Consider the following 6,047-nt stretch of genomic DNA (forward strand, 5'->3'; position numbering starts at 1 on the left):
CCGCATTTTTCACCTTATGTTTTGATATAATAGGGCAGCATCTCTACCAAAATCCTTGCATAGTGTGGGGCCCACCATTTTACACGATGTTTTGATAAGGTGGGTCCCACCAACTCCATGCAAACCCATGCATCAGCGGGCCATCATTTTACCTCATGTTTTCCACCGGTCCCTCTATCATTTTCATTGTAATTGCACGACAACAAACTAAATTTCTAAAAAAAGGGACAATTAGAAAGGTACCAAAATTAGGAGGTGGGAATAGTACCAAACTCTCCCTTTCTAGTTTCTAAACTTGTTTCTAGATGGTCTTTGCCAAAGAAAAATATAATTTAAAAATATCAACTTGTGACGAAATTCTAAATTATTTGAATGGCCGGGGGGTTGGCTCACTACCTTATATTTGATTAATGCCACCCCCCTTTTAGCTTTTGGTTCCTCGTTCCTTTCGCGTAGAGGGAGGGATTGTTCGAGTTCCTAGTCGAAGAAAACAACTGATGTAGAAGGGTTTATAAGGACTCGACACCTCTCCTTGATGGCTAGCTTTAAAGGGTGAGTTCTATGTGGGCCTCAAAATTTTAGGAATTATCCTTAAAACTTATTATCATTTTTAATAAAAAAATTAATATGAGAAAAGGGTTTCTGCTCGAGCTCAGATAAGCTTATCTGTGCTCTAGCACAGAAACAGGAGTAGGGCCACATTGGGGGGATCCAAAGCATTCATTTGATAAGCCCTTTCATGGAGAGGGTGTCAACAAAAAATCAACTCCATTGGATTAGCTTAGGATGTCCATATGTGGGGTGGAAAACTGGGTAGATTAGTGGACTAACAGTATCTATCCATTTTCACCCCCACAAATGAACACTCTATGGTGATCCAATGAAGCTTATTATTGGTACACACCCAATCCATGATGGGGGCCTTCCAAATGAATGCTTAGGATCACCCCCCCAATGTGGCCCTACCCGTGTTTCCTGCACTCGAGCGCAGATAAGCTATATGCGCTCAAGCGCAGGAACCATTTTCTTAATTATTATTACTAGTTAATTCTAAGATAACTTTTATATATATAGAGGAAAGTGTCTCTAGTCTCTCCCCTAGATAAGCTTATCTACTCCTCCCTTTAAAAAAACACAGTGGGCCCACGCTGTTTGGATGATCCAAAGTATTCATTTGATAGGTCCTAACATAGATAGGGTGTGCACAAAAAATCAGCACCAAAGGGTCATCCTAGAACTTCGTTTTGTGGTGCCTTGTGGTACCCAGAATGGACACATATAAACGTCATATGCGTTCATTTTGGACACGGTGTGCCCAACAAAATGAAGTTCTAGGATGACCCTTTGGTGCTAATTTTTTGGGCACACCCTATCTATGTTAGGACCTATCAAATGAATGCTTTGGATCATCCAAACAGCGTGGGCCCACTGTGTTTTTTTAAAGGGAGGAGTAGATAAGCTTATCTAGGGGAGAGACTAGATACACTTTCCTCATATATATATGTGGTTCTGAGTTCTGACCCAAACTGAGGCTATCAATTTCATATCAAATAAAATAGTTTACCTCTAATCTTCTTGTAGGCTAATCTAAGAAAGAAGACATTTTTCTTTATTTATCTTATTTATGCAATTTTTGCTACTCTGTGTTGTCTTATCAAGATGGGAACGATGACAATAGGCCAACACGGCAATACCCATCGAATTAAATGACCATTTTATGTATAAACGGCAATGGGCCCAAAAAACCATCAAATGCATTATTTATAGGGCAATGATTTTAGCACTCCACTGTTTTATATGTGGGAAAGCTTCTTCTCTTTCAGTGTTTTAAGGGCTGTCAAAAGGTTATTTACAATTCTAAGAAGCTCGCAGAAACGCATTTCACAGCTGACTTTTGCATGAGAGTACAGGCACCTCGTATGAATAAAATGGCTGTTGAAAAGTGAGCCCGTGTGGCTGTTCTCTCATGCAAAAGTCAGCCGCAAAATGCCATTCCACAAATTTCCGTAGCAAATCCCTAATATTGATAGACTACATGAGGAATGATAGATGCGAGAGCTAGTGAAGGATTCTTGAATAGATCCGCATCATTTTTAAAGTTGGCTGAGAAACTGAATTTGGTTGCACTTAATGACGTGCATCAATTCAAAGGCCCGTCTTTAGCCCTTGCATAAAGAGGACCCTTGCTTCTATCATTCTTCTTTAAATAATAAATAAATAAATAAAAGGCAAAACACTTTTCTCTTCTTTTTCACCTTTGTGAAGCCAACATCATTCAACTAAGACTAGAGGCCACGGAACAGCATCGAACAAAGGAGAGAATTGGTAAAAGAAAACGGCGAATAAATTAGGTTTGAGTGTGACAGGGAGAGGATAGAGTCAAAAGAGTTAAAAAATGGGAGACAAACACACCACAAAGAGGGCAATAAAAACTGGTGTTTGATGCCATGACGTTGAGGCCTTTGAACGCACTTTTGTCTGCCGTTTGAATTCTCCTACTGCACTAGTACTAGACTAATCCTTTACTACTAAAAGGGAAAATCCTTGAAAAATTGTCTGCTTCTTTCCTACTACTGCCTTATGTGTCCCACCTTAATTTCCGTAAAACTCCCACTTATGTCCTTTTTCACTACTACTTTTTCGTCATTTTCCCTTCTCATATGCCCTTGCACATGAGTTAAAAAAAAAGAGCCAGCTGTCTCTTTTTATGCCTTTTTTGTTCCATAATTATCATCATTTTTTCAATTTTATTTGCAGTTTTGACCGTAATTGTCATATTTTAGTACCTTCGTTCGGTATTTTCTTTTTCTGCTTTGCTTCCATGTTCCCGTAATTTTTCATTTAAAACTTAGTACCCGCACACGATTATTATTTATTGCTATTATGTATTGGTAGCCACCTTTGCACAAATCACACTTCTACCGATCTTTGCAACAAAGGATGGGCGACAAGCAGAAAAGTACGCTCAGCGAAGGTGGCTAGCAAATCCCTATACAAAAAAAAGGAAAATGTTATTCGCACTACTGTATTTTGATGAGGGCACTCCTCACCTTATTAAAAGTACGGTATGGCCATAGGTCAAAAATCCATTTGACCCGCGGGTGCGGGTCCAAGCCCAATGACCCGTAAAATTTTCCGTGTCACTTTGACCATGCCCGCTTGACCCATTTCCCCATGATTTTAGAGGGAAATGATGTGATTATGAGAGTTTTTATATATAGTGTAAGTCCTTATAGTGAGTATTGTTTTTCAAAAAGTACTGTATGGCTTACATCGTAGGATGATCCAAACCGTACATTTGATGGGTCACAATGTAAGTAGGTTGAGTGCCAAAATTCATTTCCATAGGATAATTACAACCCTCCAATCAATAAATGTTTCCTAAATATGCCATTCCTCTATAGACTGAAGGGCTAGGATCATCGCATCGAAATGTGTTTTTTCGGAACATCCTATTTACGATGTGGCCCATCAATTGGACGGTTTGGATCATCCTATGGTGTAAGTTAAACAGTTCTTATTTTTAATAGGGAGTGTAAGAAATATGTTTTTGGTTTGCAAGCTTTGTCACAAAATTCTTGTTAATATATGGTGTAAGCCCATGTAGTGAACTATTTTTTAATAAGCCGGTAGGGGTCCTCACAAAACCTCAACTTACGTATCAAAAATTGGAGTGAATATTTTACGGCCTACACCATAGGATGATCCAAACCATCCATTTGATCATTCCCAAAGGAGGATCGCATCCCTACAATCTATAGATAGATGACATATTTTGGAAACCCGTTGGGATCCTATGGAAATGATTTTTGGCATACAACCTATGGTGTAAGTCCGTACAATCAAGTATTTTTCAAAAGAATCGTACGCCCTGTATCATAGGATGATCCAAACCGTCCATTTAATGGGCCACAATATAAATTGATTGGTCCCACAAAATAATGTACATATGATAATTCCATGCCCTTCTTTTAGAAAAACTTCCTACTGTATCCCATTAGCTGGGGGCATTTACGTCATTTTGATGCTAGAAGTTTGTCTGAATGAGAAATGATTTGAGGGTACAATCGTCAATTGCATACAAAAAGTACCGCCATATGGTACCTGTCTATGACAATTACGGAAAAAAACTACGAAAAAGAGGTATAGACATATGACAATGACGAAAAAACTACGTTATATGACGCATTCGAGACAAGTTACAAAATATTGACGGATGCCGAACACCTGAAGAGGAACAACAATTATGGAAACCTCTATCGATTGGAGGGCTACGATCAGTCTATGGAAATGATTTTACAAGCACAACCGATTGATGTTGTGTTCCATCACATGGACGATTTGGATCGACCTATAACCCTCTATAGATCGGAGGGTTAGGATCAACCTATGAAAATTATTTTTAGGGCACAACCTATTTAGGCAGTGACCCATCTAATTGACGGTTTGGATCATCCTATGGTACGGGCCATACCGTACATTTTAATAAAGTGAGGAGTGCGATCATCAAAATATGGTGAGTAGTGCCATTATAAAATATGGCAGTGAGGACATTAGCACTATATATAATTTGAAACCATTGCTGTTACTTGGATGTTCCCACGCGGGTCGAGTTCAACCCGAATTTGGGTTGGATTGGGTTGGGTTAAGATTTTTCGCATATCGGGTTGGGTTGGGTTGGGAAAAATCAACCCGAATTGGAAATCGGGTTGGGTCGGATTGGGGTGTCGGGCAACCCGACCCGACCCGAAACCTGAATTTGGGTTCCATATGAAGAAGTTCTGTATATGTATTTTTCTTTTTCAACATTGAAATAGTCTCCACAATCCACAATGGACGGTTTGGATAATCCTATGGTGCGGGCTATACCGTGCTTTAATCAAGTGAGGACCGTAATCATCAAAATATAGTAGTGCGGATAACATTTCCCTTTGTTAATTATTAGTCCCTGTTTGTTTTGGATTTTGAGAACCGATTGTGAGTTAAAAACTGATTATTGGTGACTCACTATTGGTTCCCAAAATCCAAAATAACTCGGCTTGAGTTGAGGTGGTCAACAATTGGTACCATATCAAATCGGGTCAACTCGAGCCAACCCAGCCCGAATTGGAAATGGGGTTGGTTCGGGTTGAGGAAATTGCAAATCGGGTTGGGTTGGGTTGAACCCAGCCGAGTTGGACATCGGGTTGGGTCGAGTTGGGTTGGAAAAATGGGTTCTCAGGTTGGGTCGGGTTGGCCTCAACCCAACCCGAGTTACACCCCTAACGATAACTAAAAAACTACTTTTCCTTATTCACTATGTGAGGGTCAAATTACAAAAAGTTTGATATTACGAAAGATACTTTTTTTTTTCAAACAACGAAAAAACTGGTCATAAAAGTAATGGAATAGAGTAGGTCAGCCCTTACGAAACAACGAAAGACACTTAGGAACTAGGAGGATTGATCTTCCCTCTAAGAAGATCAATCACGTTAGGCAATGTCTGAAACCATTTATAATCCCACATGCATACGATACCGACAAAAAATAATTATTACTCACCACTTGACATTTCATAAGAGATGACCTACTCTATTCCATTTCTTTTCATGAAGGAGTTAGAAGGACAAAAAAATGAATTGCCAAAGTGCCCGTCGAATAGAAAATGGATTCCGAAGTTTTTGTACAAACTTCTTGTTTTACCTTAAAATTCACAACCATCTCTGCTATTCTGGACAAGTAGATTCAATCCCCTATAGTTGAAAGCTTTGACGACTATGTGGCTCTCCACCTTGTGACTTTTTTGCAATAAAGTTGGCTACCATTTAAAAAAAAATGAATTGCCAAAGTGCTCGTCGAATAGAAAATGGATTCCAAAGTCTTTGTACAAACTTCTTATTAATACGTTGAAATAAACAAATTGAAATAAACAACGAAAGACACTTTTTTTTCATGAAAATGTCAAATTACTATTCCTTATTCACTGTGCTTTTTTTAACCAAACTGATCATAAAAAAACTTTTATCTTTTTACCTTTTCTTTCCACGCAAAATTGTACGTAAAACAAA

The sequence above is a fragment of the Tasmannia lanceolata genome, unplaced genomic scaffold (genome assembly GCF_043159265.1).
Source record: "Tasmannia lanceolata isolate RefF3 unplaced genomic scaffold, GAP_Taslan_0.1 ptg000016l, whole genome shotgun sequence".
NCBI classification, from domain to species: domain Eukaryota; kingdom Viridiplantae; phylum Streptophyta; class Magnoliopsida; order Canellales; family Winteraceae; genus Tasmannia; species Tasmannia lanceolata.